This window comes from Magallana gigas, chromosome 7 (assembly GCF_963853765.1).
Source record: "Magallana gigas chromosome 7, xbMagGiga1.1, whole genome shotgun sequence".
In the NCBI taxonomy this organism is placed as follows: Eukaryota; Metazoa; Mollusca; class Bivalvia; order Ostreida; family Ostreidae; genus Magallana; species Magallana gigas.
The window spans coordinates 2480732-2500431 of NC_088859.1; the positions used below are offsets into that span (position 1 = coordinate 2480732).

Consider the following 19700-nt stretch of genomic DNA (forward strand, 5'->3'; position numbering starts at 1 on the left):
TGCATATTTTTCTTTAAAACAGAAAATTTCAGATACAACTGACGATGAATGCGGTAAACCAATGCTAGGGCTTACCATACTCAGTATGCTCATCCGATATCTTAAGGATAATTTATTCAAAAGATTGGAGCAGAAAGGAATTACTTTTAGAGATCAAGACATCCTATGGGTGCTTACAGTTCCCGCCATTTGGTCAGATGCCGCTAAACAGTTTACAAAGGAAGCTGCAGAAAAAGTATTTGTAGTTGTAGAATTTGAATATATTTTCGCAATTCTAATGATTGAATAACAAAAAAATCCCCTTTTTATTTCCAGGCGGGAATAAAATCAGATGACGTCATGCTTGTATATGAACCCGAAGCTGCAGCACTGTATTGCCGATTTCAAAATATGAAAAATATTTCTAATGCTAAAGACGACAGCAATCTAGCAAAGAAAACGGAGATGTTGGTTTTTGATATAGAGGTAAACTTATACATTGTCTGGTGTTTAATGTAATGGTTAAGGCAATCAAATCATTTGTTAAATGGAATTTTTCCTTCTTTTTTTTTTTAAAATTAAGCAATTTTTTTATCATTAATTAAGCCAAGATGTTTTTATGTTTCTCGACAGGTACAAGATATGGAAAATATTACAGTACGGTTAATATTCAATATACATGTATTTGCAATAAAAAATAAACCGCAAAAATTGCAAAAATAAGTAGACTATTACAAGTAGATATCTCTAAGTAAAAAGATATCTTGTTGTGTTTATATAAAATAATATTTATAAAGAATATTTAAATGTTAGCTTTCTGTGAAAAAATATTGCTTGTTATTCATATTTATTGATTATGATATATGATTTGGGTATTTACGTCTATCCAATGCCTGTATGTATATCATTCTGTCGATGCGTAACACTTCGTTTGTGGATGATATTTTAAGGTGCTATTTGACACCTTACGATATTCATTTTAATAAAAGTATATTAAAATCAAAATACTTATTCTGAACATTGTCACGTGCCTTATACCACCTTAAGATAACATCCGGAAACGAAAGTATAACACACAGACAGAATGAAGGACAGACAGAAAGACATTTGCTTTTGAGTTGAAAAAAAAATAACAAATTTAATTCAGTTCTTTTAAAATTTCTATAAGTGGGCACAACAGATATAAGCACCATTGCGATCAAAAGTGAGAAAGAAATTCACATCGTAGAAAGAGCTCGTGGAGGCGCATTTGGCGGAGTTTACATTAACGAAAAATGTATTCAGTGGCTGGAGGACGTGTTTGGAAAAGAAACTTTAAAGAAGTTTAAATCAGAACATCGATCTGACTATATATCTATATGTTGCTGATTGAAAATTTTAAAAACAAAAAAACGTTTAATAGACCCTAGCAATGACAAACAAATATTCTCTATTCGGAAGTGCTCGGGATACCTTGCGCAATTTGTTAACGTTATCATCCGGGCTTATTAATGGCTGATGCAATGCAAAATCTCCGTAAATTTTCAATTTTGGGAAGTGAAACCTGAAGGGATAGAGGGGGCGTTTCAAAACAGATAATCTGGACATTTTTCATATTAGTCGATAACGTAGTTTGAGCACAAAGGTATTTACTATTATTGAAAGATCAAGCAAAAAGTGGTGGAAGCAAAACCTCGGGACAGAGTATAATAAATTTCATTGATTTTTTATTAACGCCAAAACATGACTCAATCTAGTTTTCATATTGAAAGGAATATCAATCATTTATGAAAATTCAGATTTCTACATTTATTCATTGTTTGGTGACCGTTTATTTTCAGTTATTTAGATTTTAAAAAAATCCGTAAATGATATTGATCAAATCTAGTGTGTAACGAGATAAAGGAAATAAACTGAGAAGTTGTGAATTTGAGATGACTCCAATGTCCCAGTTACATTGATTTGAATTTAAATTCTGTGAACATTGATACACATTTTATAGATATTTGATTTTAATACTTGACATTAGCACTATGTTAAAATTCACATATAGAACAATTTTAACTTAAAATTTTTGTTCTAATTTCTTTATATTATAACGATTTGGATCGTGATAGAATAATCGTCTGTTGAATTTAGACATCGGAATTGCATATCAGAGTTATATCAAGAATACGTTAAAGGTTGATCCATACAGTCTATATAACTAAAGTAATAATAAATAAAAAGCGTGTTGCTAACAAGGTTGAGTTTAGACAATATTAAAGGTATAAAGTTTAAAACATTGTGGTTTATTTTAAAAAAAGTGACAATGAGGGTCTGTTTATGACCGATAAAATCTAATTTCTTGTTAATGTTTGCCATCTACATTTGTTTGATACCACAGAAATGATTGATATGATATCTGCGTAAATTAACGCAATCTTATGAAATCCAAGCCCGCAAAATAGAACAATGTTTAGTCATTTTTATGTCATGTTTGATCGTACACTATTGCCTAAATTAAACAGAGTCACATAAGGTTCTATTACAAGAAGTAGCGTGGAATAAATTTGTTAGTTAAAACAATAGTCAATTTCTACGACGAATAATATTTGTTTTATATATTAGTATTTGGAAAGCCTCGTGCTTTACATTCTTTAAATTTAAGAATATGAACGCAACAAAACTAGAGATTTTTCAGATTATGCTCTTTTATGATTAGAGTTTGGAAGAAAGAAATAAGACATATACACATAGATCTATTGGTTATCACAAGATATCCAAGGGCTGTTTAATTTATAATGTGTAGTGTAGCACAGCGCAAACAAGTTTTATACGAATTTGTGAATAATAATACTTTATGCCTCTGCATTGATCTTTTAAAACAATTACCAATAAAGCCTGTTCCACTGATAAACTCAAATCTTTTGTTCCATCTATGAACTGCATCTTGTAAATTGTTCCCCCTAAAAACAACTAAATAGATATTGACGAAATGATGTCATTTATTAATGATGAATAAAAAACTTGCACAAATAAACAATATCACAAAAAGGGAGATCTCTGACAAAGTCAATACTCAAACTTAATAAATGAATTACTGAACAGGTACTGTGGGATCTCTCTTATTAGTTAAAATACCTGAACAAATATTGAGATCACCAGGTAAAATATATACAAAAAATAGTAAACAACAATGGCAGGGTGATCTCCCTTAATATAAAAATGTAAAATTTAAGGTGGCATATACTGTACACAGTTCTGCATAAATACTGACAACCATGATGCACACAATGTAAACATTAGCATGGATTTCTGATATTGGCAGTCTATCATGACTTTTTAAAGTATAAAAATATTTCGACGGTTGGATGGGGATGGTGGTTGGTTAACTTTTACAAAGCAACCAATAGCTTATGTTACAAAAACACGTCCTTATCACACTAAACTGAAAACAAAAGTGATATTCACGTGATCAGAATACTTGATTTCATTGGCTAATGACAAGGTACAAGCACAGAAATTTATAAATAGGTACAAGATCGCCAAAAATTATCATAAAAATTGGAACTATAAATAGAATTTCTAAAAACAGAATTAGCGATCCAATGATGATATAAAACATATAATTCGCTAATAATATTTCATTTGGATAGCTCTTTTTAACACATTTCATACTGTAAAAACACGAGTCTTCAGGTTCGCATAGTTTTGAACTTAACGTCATTTCAATTGTCTTTAACTATTGTTGTAAAAATGAATCTCAAAGAAATTAGACCTTGTTTAAAAGTTTGCTCAAATCCAGGTCATTCAATGATGAATTGGCGGAAGTTATTGGCTCTGAAGACAGTTCGAGAGTGGAGAAAAACATTTTTGACCGGTACAGAGTCCTTAAAAAATACAGCAAATTCTGGCCGACCTGTGACTGTGACAAGCTGGGTAAATGTCTCAAAAGTCAGGGAAATAATTAATAGTAATGACAGATACGCATTCGAATCGTGATAATGCAAAAGCTGTTGGCACATCCCTATCGCAGATGCATAGAATTTTAAAGCTACTTTGAAAATATGTCTGTCACATGGATTATACATTTAATTGCAGATGACAAACTAGTACGAATACAAACGGCTAAGCAATAGAAATGTATCACATGGGTGCAGTGTTTTGAACCAGTAAGGACGTTTGAAATAAAATAAAGATTACTGTAGAAGGCTTTGAATTGCCAAAACAACCATAAGTACAAAGTAGGTTCTTCATTATATAGTTCAAATTCTCTACTGAAGGGCATACGTGTTACAAGTTAAAAAAGCTATCGTAAACAAACCCCTGTGTCAGTATTTGGGCGTGTTGGTATACTATAATAAAATGCTCTATCATATACATCAGAGCAAAGCTTGTAAAACTTTCTTCTAATCCAATGTGACTTTTTTCTTTTTCCAAAAAGTAAAAAGTTTTTATCTGGTAGTCGTTACAGGTCCTGAAAAGACATATGTCGGTTCCATAGACGTCTTTCTAAATCAGCATAAATTTTTTTAAAAAAGAGATTAAAATAGCGAAATTATAGATTTCAATCCACAGAGAAGACTTTGAAGGGATCTAATGTTCATATTACTATTTGAGTAAAATGAGATATCGTACAATGCACATGGCATATCGGACAGCCCCTGTAATCGTTATTACAATGCCTTTTAATAAAAATAATGCAAAATCCAGGAATAAGTTAGGAAAACATAAATCTAGATTTGACGATTAATACATAGATATATTGTATATTAAGTCGAATATATTTTGTTTTCAAACAATGAATATACATAAATTGGATAAATTGTGTTTTAACAAACAATTGCATTGTATAAGTATATGTATAATATAGAAGTTCTCAGATACTATTGGACAATTATGGTCCACCAGGGTCCTTACAACACAAAAAGTCCAAACACTCCCCAGTGGACGATGCTTCATGAGACTGTTCTCTCAAAGTAGCTAAATACTTTATAGAATTACAAATTAAAAACATGTAAGTACACGTAGATATCACAATGTATCAGCAAAATTTGAGAAAATACGTTGTTTGTCACATTTCATAAGACGTAACATACAAGAATATTGAATAAGAGGATTTTTGACACTTTTACACACATTTATTTCAGTTTCTTGCAGAGATTCAATTCTACAGTACATTTTGTATTTATATATTTTATAAGCAATGAAAGAAATTAATAAATTCAACGACTCAATCTTGTCGTTTTGTACTAAATAAAAGCCTAGAATAATATGTTTCCATTTTATATCGATTAATAAAAAGGAACCTAGTTTTCTCCAAATATGTTCAACATTTTTACATTCAAATAATAAATGTTTAGTGTTTTCAATTGTTTTGCATATATTACAGTTATCCCCCTTGTCCCTTAACCATTTACTTAAATATGCATTGTTGCAGAGAATATTATGGAGCATTTTGTAATTAAATTCAGCTATTTTATTGTCATTTATATCTGACTTTTCTCGTGTATATATTTTTCCATGGATTTGAATCCATTACCGGTATTGCAAACTCTTGAGAAAGTTTAGTTTGATAACACGGTTTAACAAATTTCTTGTGTATTAAGTTTTTATAAAAGAATTGGCATTTTTTTTTAATTTAAGCATGACACCCCTGTTGCAAAATGAAATTTCATTTCATTTTTAATGTTCAAATATTTAACAATTGTAAAATTATATTTTTTACACAATGGTTTTATAACTGATAATAAAGTTTTATATTCACAAAGCCAGTTAGACTTTCTCTTAATAATATTGGAAAGCACTTGTAGTGTTTTTATATTCCCGTTATCATCTATTAAGTCCTTTAAGTAGAGTATATTACTGTTAACCCAGTTTTTAAAAAATAATGTTTCTTCTTTTATTTTGATGTTGTTATTATTCCAAATGGGTTGCTTTAAAATATCGTTAGTTGATATGTTATCGAAGTTACATCTTTGTTTACATTCGTTAAATGAACTTAGAATTTGTTTGTAGAAAAGTGGAAGTTTCCCTATTCTATCCAGTGCATTTAAATTAGTTTCAGAAAACTGTAAGATTTATGTTTTCCTAACTTATTCCTGTATTGTTTATGAATTATTGTTATCTGTATAAAAACTTAATAATAAATATCATTAAAAAAAAAAAAAAATGCAAAATCTAAAAAATTTTATGGGTTAAAAAAATTAACAATATACTTAAAGATTTGTATATCAATTCAAAGCTTTTTAGTATAGAAAAATATTTGCGGGGAGAAATTTTCAAAAATATTATTTACTAAGCAGTAATAAATTGATAAATATAGCATTAAGGTCTTTTAGGACAAGCACATGTATTAAAATAAAAAAGTGAATACTAAGAATATCAATAAATGCTTGGTGAAAAGATGAATTTAATCCTTAGGAGTACAAAATCTATCAAAAATAAATTTAATACCGTACGTATATTTATTCAAATTGATTTTTATAGATTAAAATCAAAGGGGGCAATTCTTAGAGAACAGGAAAAGGTCATTTATTAGACCACATTCCACTCCTACATACTGATACTTAAACATGAACATTTTGACCAAGTATACTGAGAATTAAACCCATACAAAATGTTATGCATCCAGATTCTTTGAATCTGCTGCAATTATGGATCGGATACCTTAAAGCATTGTATGCCAAAGACTTGTTTCAGCAATAAATTGTCTATATTATATATAATATGTAAACGGTGTGACCTTTGGACCGAGCGCAGATTTAACACAGTGCAGTTTGATTTTTGGAGAACAAAATTTATTTGAAACGCACACAGTAGGATCCGTCTGGTTGCCTACTCAAATCATCAGCCAAAGTTAAACCAAACGTCGCGTGCTCAGTCTACATTATGACGTCATGTTACAGACGTAAAACGTACACGTTTTGTCTTCGGAAATAGCCGAAGAGAGTTACGATATTCCGAACGTTTTTTTATTTGTTCTTTCATTGTTTATCAATTTGATTCAGATAAATGCCGCGGTAATAAAATTGAATACTTTATTCAGTATCTAAAAGATCAGTTCCTTGATGTTAATGTTTTTATTTTCCATCTGATAATTAGATAAGACATACATAGAACTAGTCGTATTTCTTGATTGAAGCACTACTGAAACTAATCTGGTGCCCCCCCCCCCTTTTTTGTTTTTTAATTCAAATTACCTTTTATTGAAACACTGGAAAATTTTAATCGAGTTTAGGGACAATAAACATCGATAAGTGCCGGTCAATCAATGATCGAACTAACTTTTTAAAAACAAAATGGCTGCCAATATGGCAGCCCCCAGGGCTGTAAGAAATTTTGTTTGGCCTTAGTACCCCTGATTCAACTTTAAGTTTTCACTGATTTTCTTATATATATACGTGTTACTATTAATCCTCGCTGCGCTCGGTATTAATGCTTTGGAACTCTGTACCCATCTTCATTATGATACACCCAGTTTGCCTGCTATTTTTCGGTTGTTTAATGAACAGATTTTTAAGGTGGAATCTCTCTCTGATAAAAGAGATAACTTCTGTAAAAAATATTCCCACTTTCTTTCTGATAACTCACAATTACCAAGGTATGTAACAACAAGGGAGGCGGTGTTCAGCCCCATTTTATGCTGAAAAAAAGGCGACATTTTTTCAAATTCAAATATTAAAAGATGAAATTTGAACGGAAATTTGAGCCCCTACTTTTACCGGAAGAAGGAAAGGAGCAAAAAATAAGAATAGTTTTACAAAAAAGTACAAGAAACTAATCATATTGATCAAATTTTATGAGTTAAGATCTATACCCCTCCTCCCGTTCTCCTATCACCCAATGGATTATTTTTAATATAACTAAATAATATATGTTCTACAACAGTACATGGATATTACGTATTTGATATTTTGGGCCAGAGAATCTATAGATAGAATTTTTTTTATTTCTCTCTTATTAGCTCGTTCACAAAGGTAAATGACTAATGATTGGGAAAAACATGCTAAGACAATTGCAAACTATAATCATCATCATTTGAAACTTATAACATTTCAAATGTTTAATGTTGAAACAGGGTTTTCTATTCTTAAAGGTCAGATATGGGAAAACAATATTTAAAAAAGAACAATATCACATTTTATTCAAGATAATATATCCCTGTATTGAAATTATACCAATTACTGGAATATTATCTATTTGATCACCAGTTTGTGCTATAACAGAATGCTCTGGTTTACTTTTTTAGCATTCCAAAACACATGGATCTATTTACTTTTATATTATCCAAATTAAAAAACAGAAAACCTCTTCTAAAAATTTGAAACTATAGTTATTTATCATATACATTCAATAGTTCATGATAAAGAAAGATAACTCTTGCTGATTGAAGTAGTTTTTGTTTAAATCCTATACAACCAAGTGTTATTCTGAACTAAAAAGCAGCTCTTCACTATGTTTTGTAAGATGATTTGACATTGTATATAGCTATATTTGTATTTGTATTTTCATATGCAATTAATATTTTTAATTTTATGCTGCGATGGTAAAACTTAGATTTTTTAAAATCACTATGTCTAATTTTCTTCATAACATGATTAAACACATTATCAATTTTTGAGAAACCTAGCAGCGCTTCATCACTTTGACTATGTTTCATTGGAATCTCTTGGTATTGACTTTGATGAAAATCAAAACGAAATAAAAAAAAAATATGTGGTTAATGGCATAGGGATATTACACTTTAAGATGTAAATGCACTTTCACTGAAAGATTATTAGAACCCTAACGCACGGTTACAAAACATGTTCGGAGATGAATATTCAGTGATATATACAGTTAAACTTCGGTATCTCGAACTTGGCAGGACTGAGCAAAAAGTTCGAGATATCCGAGGGTTCGAGATATCGAAGTTTATGAAGGTTGGTCTTTAATGTTTCTAGACACGCGAATGCATATATTATTTCTTTACATGTATATACACATGTATATCGTCATTTATGTTATCGTAATTCATAGTGTATAATAAAACACTTAAAAGATTTAATGTTCTTAAATTATCTTGAAAAGCAATACTTTTTAAAAGAAGACTTGCGATCGTCTTTGTTTGTCAGCAATTCTTATAACCGGATATACATTACTCTAGGTAAATTGATAAACCGATTACGGTAAAAAGAACAAAAACGGAAAACGAACGTCAACATTACTTATACCTTTTCGACTTCTGTTATAGCCTTGAATTTTGTTTTAATGGTAAGCACCATTGCCAGATCATTTAAACTGTCTCCCGGGATTAAGACTGGGTCCTTCGTTAGATTGTTTATCAGAGATGATGGGTATCGAGAATTGAGTCTCTATTGTGCATTCATATAACTCAAGAACTATTCAATTAATTAATTTCTTGATTTCTTTTTCACTTTTATGTGTTTACAAAATAATCATTGCAATTTATGTTTAATTATCGTGTCATTCGATGTCACTACGTAAGCATCGTCGATAACCTGGCTTACGTAATTATGAAGAAAGGGTTTCAACAGCTTGGGGCTGTTAAGGCGTGAAAATCACACACACCTCACAGCCTACTCAATATTCAGGGTCATGAACCCTGGGGAGCATTCATTATTGTCCCCAAGAGAGACAACTCTTGAAAACGTGCATTAACTATAGTCCGTTTCTTAATCTTATTAAAATAAATAAATTGAGAAAAGTTTTCAAAGTATTTTAATTATAAATACTGTGGAATCATTAAATATCGTGGGGGCCAGTTTTCGTGGATTGCTTAAATTTTACAGGTTCGTTGGGACGTTATTTCGTGTATTCTCTGATACTTACAAAGGATATACGACTTTATTACCCTAAATTATTAATTCGTGGAGGATGTTAATTCGTGAATGCGAGGTACCCACGAATTCCACGAAAATTGAGCCACCCCGAAATCTAATGACTCCACAGTAATACATATAACAATGAGTAAAAGGCATGAAAAAGGCATGAAAGAAGTACATTTATTTATCAAATATAGTAGGCTGGTACATGTACCTGGTGAATATTAAATGTATATTGCTTGTAGGTACATGTATAAATCTACACAACTACATTCAATTAATACACTGTGTTATGTAAACTGAAAAAAAATTACACAGGTTGTAAGAGATCTGTTTTAAAATGAATTTTCTTAAAATGAAAAATAAATCAATGAAATTGCATATATCATTCTAAAAAATCATAATGCTAATAGACACGAAGTTCAACATAAATAAAGTGATACATTAGATGGATAGGTCAAATGTACAGCAATTTAAGATTTAGATGTCATTTTTCATATGAAAGGTAATTAAAACTCAGTACCATTTAAACAATGAAAAGGTTGCAGAAGACCTACTTGTATCTAGTTGAATATAATGAAAATAAATTAATGACCTTGTATACATCATTTTAAGAAAAAAAAAGTAATAAACACGCTGTTCAAGAAACTAAAGTGATATATTATAGGAATCAATAGGATATACTGTACAGCAATTTTAATTATATATTGGATTTGTTTCCAAACATTGGAATAAAGGGGAAAAAACTTTTATAACTTATTTAGATTAAATAATATTCTTAGAAAATATTAATATTTGTATTTCATGGCTAAAACTGAATATTTTTCTGTCAATTTCTTCTGTTCATGAACAAGACCTATACTTTTATCAGACATTTTTATATTTATTATGTTCATTTCTCATTGTAACTACCGGTAAGTATTTTTGTTCTGTTTGTATATAAAAGAGTATATTAAAGGGACTTAGACACAATTTAAGCTTAAAATTCAAAATTTTATATTTCCATATTCAATATTTAGAATGGTTGATATGGGTATTTTTAATGCTTTGTCAAAATTTGAAAGTCAAATACTGAGTTAAAAGAAAGATAAAGAATTAAATATTCTTTGTTTTGTAAACAAAGCGCGAGTCTTGTTATTGTTTACATATGTGTTTTATTGGTGAAAGTTTCATTCAAATGTTGCTTTTTTCTATTAATAATATCATTTATGATCACATCGAATCAGTTTACCTTCTTTTCTATGAATCATTTTCTTAAAGAAGTGGTAATTTCATACTTTATATTATTTGTAAACAAACATAAGACTCGAGCTTTGTTTACATAACAATAAATTCTTACCCCTGTATCTCTCTTATAACTTGACTTCTAACATTCAAATTATGGTCAATTATTCAAAGTGTGCAAGTAAATCATTTTATGCATAATGAAATTGAAAACAAAATTTTGATCAAAAATCGTGTCCAAGTCCCTTTAAAAAAACTTGTATAAAATAGTAAGCCTAAATTCCAATTTAAAAAAAATAGCTGCTTCCAAAAATGTTACATGTATATGAAAATGTTATATAAAAACATATGTTAGATGGATGGGTAGGATAAATACAAAACTAGATGCTGTCATTAGACAGTAATACCCGCACCAAGTGTTTGCCCCTAAATAACACTGTTTTGTACCAGTTTAATTAAAAATGAAAGCCACATGCAAGCTCCGGTAATACATTTAAAAATTATAACTTTCATAACTGAAGGATGAGATCCCTTCCCATATGGTAATACACATGAGCAGCACTTTATGTGCAATTTGGGGTTGAACTGTTTGCAGTGAATTTTCAGTTAATCAATAATCTTAACATTTCATGTCATAGAAAGTTTAATGGTCTATATAATTATTACAAACAAAATCAAAAATTAGATTATGACCCCTCCCGGTTGCCGGTTTTAGATTTGCTTCTGTGTGCCTACATGTACTTAGAGAAGGGGTTGGAGTGAGGGGTCCAGACCCCCCCCCCCCCTCCATGAAAATTCATTTATATCAATTGTAAAATTACCAAGAATACACCTTGGGCCCCAATGCTCTTACAGACATGTAAACGCTCAAAGCCATTGCGCTTCAATGTTAGGTAACATTATTTTTCTTTGGGAGGGGGGGGTGGTAAATATTTAATTACTATTTAATATACTTTATTGTTTATCTCAATAGGAAGTATACATCACTATATGCAGGTGTCCTGCACCACCTTAAAGCTGTTATTTACCTAATAAAATATTGCAAGTGGATTTGAAGAATAGGTCATAAGTTACAAATGACTGATCTTGTCTGAAGTTACGTACACAACACAGGTCTGCAGGTCTCATTAGCGGGTACTAGTTTTACCCAGCTCTTCGATTGTATACGTACATGTCTCGCAGTACGTGTTTTCCATATGCAGAAAAGGATTAGTTAAGATCAGCTAAAGGAATTCATTATTGTGTTTTAATTGGATTATCATTATGATGTTGACCAATATAGGTAAGCATAATACATGTAGTAGCAGTAGCACAATATAATGAGATGCCAGCATATACATAAGTTCTACTTTCACTTTCTAAATGTGATCTCCCTTCGCCAGAATACTGTATCATCATCTTTTAATATTTAAATAAGCTTATCATCGTTACATAACCTATCGCATTTGTAAAGTTTCTATCATATTAGTTGCAAAAGTTATTTTTTTTCATTTGTCAGACTTGCACTATTGAGTTGACCCCATATTGACCCTGTATAAACAACTTCTTAATAAATTTGTGTATTACATGTAAGTAAGTGTAGACACTTATCATTTTTATATGAGTAATAATAGGAAGGAAGGAGTATTTCTTTCTTAATGTATTATAATGCATCAAATACAATGTAGGTCATGACTTTATGGGACTGTTCTGACCCCACGAAAAATTGAATTAAGGAAGGAGTCTTTTCTGGTTTTCGACTTGTCAAACGTAAATTTGATTAATTGTTCATTAAATCAAGATGAAAGGAAATTAAAATAGTATATTTCTCTTTCTTTTTTACTATCATACAACTTGGCATAGAAAAATGTAATCAATGTTTAGAATGGAACAAGGACTATATTTTTGGCGTAATATTGGCGTAGGAAAATATCACATGTTGCGCAATTCAGAATTGCTGCAGATTATATATATATATATACTGAGTCTGTTTTAGCATTTTAAAAACAATAACAATAATGTTGGATTTTTTTTTTACTACTGTGAACTAGTAATATGATACTTGGGTTTCAGAATATGTTTATAAAATATGATTTGCCAATCAAATAACATTTTTATAAGCTTTTTAATGCGCCCATTCTATACATTGATTTTTGTGAAAAAATCACTAAAATCAGTTTTTCTCTCTTATGAAACGGTCAATATATTAGCTTTTCTTTTAATTTATATCTTTATATAAAGTCTTCATAATACATAAAAATTAGAAATATTTTATTATTGGAAGCATAAACAAATAATCAAAATTTCTTCAAAATTTAAGAAAATTAGAGGAAATGCGGGCTCAGCAATATCAATTTTAGTATAAATATTTATTCAATTTAGTAGTATAAGCTGATAGACACTCTCATGGTCTATGATTTCATTGAAGATTTGAATCTTCAAATCTTAAACAAATGTCTACAGAACTATAAAGAGCTACACTTATTTTTATCACTCTTTACGTTGAGGAAAAAGGTAGTGACCTTGACCCGACCTTTATCCGAAAACAAAAAGGTCAAATTTAATTAAACTGATAGAATCATTAAGGTAGTCCTATACTCGGCACTAAATGGGCTCAATCATTAAAAGCTTAGCTTTAAATGATAAATATACATTCTAGCAATACATATACAGAAGAAAATATATATGTTTACATGCTAGTTTGTTTGTTATCACCTCTCAGACGGGTGTACCCCCTTGCGAAAATTATTGAAAATTATGAATTTTGCCAGACGTCCGTTTTTCCTAAAAATAATTACCAATTTTGGGAAAATTAGAACTGAACATACAAAATAGAGTATAAATATTTATTTAAGCCATATCTCATCAATAATTTTTTGTAAGTAAGTACGCTTTATGGACCTGATGTATCAAAATAGAATACAAAAAATGCAATGCTAGTGCACGTTTTGCAAGTTTTTTACTATTTAATGGACTCAAACTTAAATTCATGGTGTTTATTCTAAAGATTGACATCTTAGAAAAAAGATTTGGTAAAATAAATTATATGTTGACGGATTACTTTTCACGCTATAAGCTCTAAACAAAGTAGACCCTGAAAAAAAAATATGTAAAAATCACATTTTGCTACAGTTTTCTGCCTAAATCTGTCAACAATGTTAGATATCATTTAAACATTAACTAATTGACAATTGATTAAATTCGAAATAGCTTCCCTTGTCTAAATTTAAACTGGTTTTAGTAAAAGAAAAAGAAAATTTCGGGGGGGGGGGGGGGTCAAAACAAAGAAGATATAAGCATACCTGAGATCCTGGTTAATCAGAAACTTCGTTTTTCATTTTACTTTAACAGAATCGAGTTTCTCAACATTAATCATTTCTATCTCTCATAGAATACATATATTACCGTTCTAATTGCTTATTATTGCCATTGTTTACAACAGCGATGTAGAGCAAAATCAATACCGGGTATCAAAAACGTTTTGTAAAAGTCGTACCAATATTGTAAAATCCGTATTATGACGTAGTGCGATACTCGGACTACTTTAAGTAATATGATCCTTTTGACTGCGTCAAAATTTCATGCATTTCTTATTATAAGAAGTATGTTTGATAATGAAAAGACTCCTTCCTTAAGCAATTTCCAAAATGTTAATGTGCATCAGGAGAGAAAAAGCAATCAAAAAATGATTTAAAATTTGTTACTGTACACATGTAAGAATGTATAAAGAAGACCGAATCTTTAGAACCAGGTTAGGTTTGGGGGGGGGGGGGGTGGGGGGGGTGAATGTGGAGTATAAACATTTATAATTTGAATCATTAATTGTTATTAATTTTCACTTGTCAATGAATACTACTTATTGATCCCAAGGTAGAAATATGAACTCTGATCATATCTCAATAGATCATTTGTCAAATATGCAAGGTGTAATGTAATTTTTTTCAAGAATAACATTTTTTACCAGTTTATAAAAGTTTTTAGACACCCAAATTATATTTTGATTTTAATAGATCATTCGACAAGGGAGGGGAGGGAGAGGGGGGAGAACTGTTTATATTTGAGTTTATTTGGGAGTGGGGGTTCCAAGTCATATATTTGACAATTTGTTAATGTAATTTAAATTAAGACTAAGCCATACTACAGCCATGAACATGAATAGTATAGAACAAAACACAAACTAATACATGTACATGTATATATACATAGGAAGTATTACAAAACAGATGATAAATCTATATATTTGGGTTCTTAAATTGAATCATATATCATGTACATATTATATTATTGTTTCTTTGTTCAAGGCATTTAAGATGGTATGTAGGTCATGATCCCAAGTGCTCTTCCTGAAATTATCAAATATCATAAAAACCATTGAGATCCCCACCTTAATCCAAAGATATTATTCCTCCTTAGGTCATGCAGGCGCATCAGATCATTATGGCATGTAAGTCATGACCCTAAGGGGTCATCCTGACCCCCTTAGAATCAGAAATTGTCAATTATCTTTAAAATATTGATGTTTGATGATCTTATCTCTATTTAATCTTTATTATTAAGTCTCCCGAATGAAATTTGAAGACTTATTGTTTTTGTACGGTTCTTAATACATGTATTATTATTCTTCGTCTTCTTCTTTTTTTTCTTTCCCACTCTGAACTTGTTTCTCAGAGATGGCTGACCAGAATAGTACAAAACTCTAGGATATGATAGGCCTGCATATCTAGTTGTGCACCCTGGTTTGATTTTTCTCATTTTGGGTTAGACAACCACTTTTCGGGGGGGGGGGGGGTCAAAGGGTGTGGGGTCTAACATTGAACTTTGTAGGTAGAATCGTAGACTCTATTGTAAATGGTAACTTGAAAACGGACAAAGATAATAATATAGGGTTTTCATAATCATATATTGACTGTTACTGGCAATATATAGGATTTATTAGATCTGACCCATGGGGTCATTCCCACCCCCATGGAATTTGAAATTACCATATATCTCAGAAACTGTTATAATCATGACCCCTAAACCATATATATTCATGTTTCTGATGTCAAGGAGCATCAAATGTTATGTAGGTCATGGGCCCTGTGGGTGGTCCTGACCCCCTCAAACAGCAAGTCCCTTAATATCTTCAAAACAGTTGAGATCCCAACCCTTAAACCATATATATTCTTGTTCCTTGTGTCAAGATGCATCAAACGGTATGTAGGTCATGGGCCCCGGGGTGGTCATGACTCCCCTCGAACAGGAAGTGCACGAATATATCAAAAACGGTTAAGATCCCCACCCCTTAACCATACATTTTCTTGATCCTTAAAGGGCATCAAAAGGTATGTAGGTAATGGGCCTCAAGGTTAAATTTTATTTTTCAAAACCGTAATGCACATCTATGGAACAGTTTCTATCATATCCCAAGATATGATGTGTCTATCCATTAAATCATAAAAGGAGTTCTAGGATCTATGTTTTTTGAAGTGATAAACGTCAATTTTCTGCTACTTTTTGACTCCCTGGATGAAATTTAAATTTTTAAAACCTTACTGCACATCTATAGAACAGTCTCTATCATATCCCAAGATATGATATGTCTATCCATTAAATCATAAGAGGAGCTCTTGGATCTATGGGTTTTTTTGAAGTGATAAACGTCAATTTTTCTGCTACTATTTGACTCCCTGGATGAAATTTAAATTTTTAAAACCTTACTGCACATCTTTAGCACAGCCCCAATTATATCCCAAGAGATGACGTAGCTACTCCAAAAGTTGTAAGAGGAGTTCTGGGAACCATACTTTTTTTGCAAAAAAAAAGTCATTTTTTGTTGCCCACTGATAACCTTAATAAAAAAAAATTCTGACGTTTTTGAAACCAGTTTTTTTTGTAAAAAAACGTCATTTTTCAGCCATTAAATGACCCCCAGGACAAAATTGAAAATTCCGAAACCTTATTGCGCATCTATAGGATACCCTAAAATATATTCCAAAAGATGATTTGTCTACCGTTGAAAATGTAGGAGGAGTTCGAGGAAGAAGGTTTTTTGTGAAAAAACGTCATTTTTTTTACCAATTATTTGACCCCCAGGACTATCAGAGAATTTTTGAAACCTTTTTACAAAACAACATGATACCCCAAATCAAACACCAAGAGTTCAGTTTGCTGGTTTATAAGATGTAAGAACAGTTTGAGAAAGTAAAACGTGACAGACGGACGGACGGACGGACGGATGGACGGAACAGAGTAACAACAATATACCCGAACTTTCTTTAGAAAGTGCGGGTATAATAAGTGCACTTGATAAAAAGTTTGCTGGTATTCATTATGTGAACACAATTCATCCAGTAACATTTAAAGTTATGCAACATAAATAAGAATGTTATGAATGATGTGTATAGAACAAATTCTTCTGTGGTTGGCTCCATAAATCTTGAAAAGATGGTGTGAGTTGGTAAAAAGGCAGAATAAGGTTCCATTCTAATCCTCATGCATTCCATGTCATGGTCTGGAAACTAAAATAGAATAAACATAAAGTGTTAAGAGAATTACATGTAATTTTTGCAAACATTGTGCACTCATCAAATACTTACATGTATATATTCAATGAAGTTATTTATGGAATGTGCAATTATTAACAATGTAATCTTTTCTAATATTGTACATACATGTATAACATCATTTTGCCACTAATTTTAAACCCAGCTGACAGTTTCTTTTTGTTATATATACAGCGTCAAAAGATAGTTGCATCATGTGCATGTACTTTCAGTAATTTTAAAAGCCATAAAAACATTTCAGTACTACAAAACACTTTAAATTTGTCAAATTATTTTACAAATGAAATATGTACTAATATACCAGTAAGTCACAAGTGATATATACTTTTTAAAGCAGTACAATGTATCACTTATATGACAAAATCAGGAAACCTGGCACAATCAATTCTGCACACACATGATAAATGTAATGAATGTGTAACTTCAATGGTGTAACTTCAAAGATATTTAGATATCCAGTGGACAGAAAGATATTAAATATATTGAACAAAGATCAAAGTCATAAACACTTTTGTTATACTTTCATGTTAAATACTGAAATCTGATTAGTTAAGACGCAGTTAATAATCAGTTCTATTACCCTCAGAGTTAGCAACACACTTAGCAACCGGTAACATTAAAAAATGTTACATGCGCGAATATTATGCACGTACGGTTCGGTGTAGAATTCACGTTATTCCTATATAAAAGCAGTAGAATTTTCTTAAAAATTAAGACATTCAGTATAACAAAATAAATAGTGCCTGTTTGGGAGGATAACAGTTGAACTTGACACCCCTCGAAAACCATTGTCAAACTCCGCTTCGCGTCGGTTGACAATGGATTTCTCGGGGTGTCAAATTCAACTGTTACCCTCCCAAACAGGCACTATTTATATAATGTAACACTTATGTAACATATGATTGTCTGTATGGGTTTCAACTATCAACATTCTATGTACACCAAAATATGATTGCGTCAATAACAAAAACTAATCTGAAAAACATATTTCCAGCATAAGAAATTCATGGGATTTCTGCAAATCCCATTTTCTCAGAGAGTGTAAAACACATCTCCTAAAGCTTATAATATTTTCAAACTCCTGGTATTCCTTTCAGAGGTTCCCACCCCTTAAAATACAAATAATCAAGCAGATTTAATTTGCAACAAGATGCCCATATAAACCTTTCCCTTTTACACAAGACATTGTAGCTATTTAGATGACCTTGCTTGGCTTTCAATCAGCTTAAACCAAATATATCTACATATGGAAGACAAGTTGTAGGTTTATTACATGACAAAGAAGTACCTTCTGGGCTTCAGCAGACTTGACTGGATCATCAGCAATATCAAATTGACAATTATATTTTCTATATTCCTGATCTTCAGATCATCTGGAAGCCGCAGGTAAATCTGTAGATTAGAAAAAAAGGACACTAGCTATCATTACAAAACTAAATGCTGTCATTATCAAAACAATAGGGTGTGTCCTAGATTACACTTTTTTATTGGCACATGCAGTATCTGAGACATGGTCAAAACATTACCATGATAACAGCTATAACAACTCATTAAGTTGGAAATGACATATAACTATAAAATTTGTTATGGCTTTTCATACTCTCTCTCTCTCTCTCTCTCTCTCTCTCTCTCTCTCTCTCTCTCTCTCTCTCTCCATGATCTCTCTCAACATCTTTGTCAGCAATATTTCTAGTGCAATGTGGCATTATTGAAATAGATATCTATATGGTTCAAACTGTTCATGGAAGCAAGGCAATCAATAACAATTACATGTACACTGTAATTACACACACTCTCTCTCTCTCTCTCTCTCTCTCTCTCTCTCTCTCTCTCTGAGAGTCTATCTCTCTCTCATACTCTCAATTGTATAATGTTATATTTACATAACAAATGCAGACCCTTGATTCATAAACACTCTCATCGTTAATAGATAAATAAGACATAAAGTTACCAGTTTGAATGAGATACAGATATCAAAACCACATGTGTATTGTACGTGTCGAGGAAATTCTGTATGGAAAGGACTGAAAGCATGATTGACACAAACTCAATATTCTAGGAAAAACATACAATATTTTTTTAACGTATGCTACGTAACAATATGTGTAAAAACTGACTATAATAGACCTGCATACACATTTCATACTAAAACATGTCTTTCAAGTCACATTTCACCAACGACCAT

General features: G+C 31.1%; 1 protein-coding gene across 1 annotated transcript in view; it reads right to left on the reverse strand.

Annotated features, from left to right (window-relative positions):
- LOC105344160 (heat shock 70 kDa protein 12A) overlaps positions 1 to 19700 on the reverse strand; it is a 150945-nt gene that overhangs the window by 48925 nt on the left and 82320 nt on the right. The window lies entirely within an intron of this gene.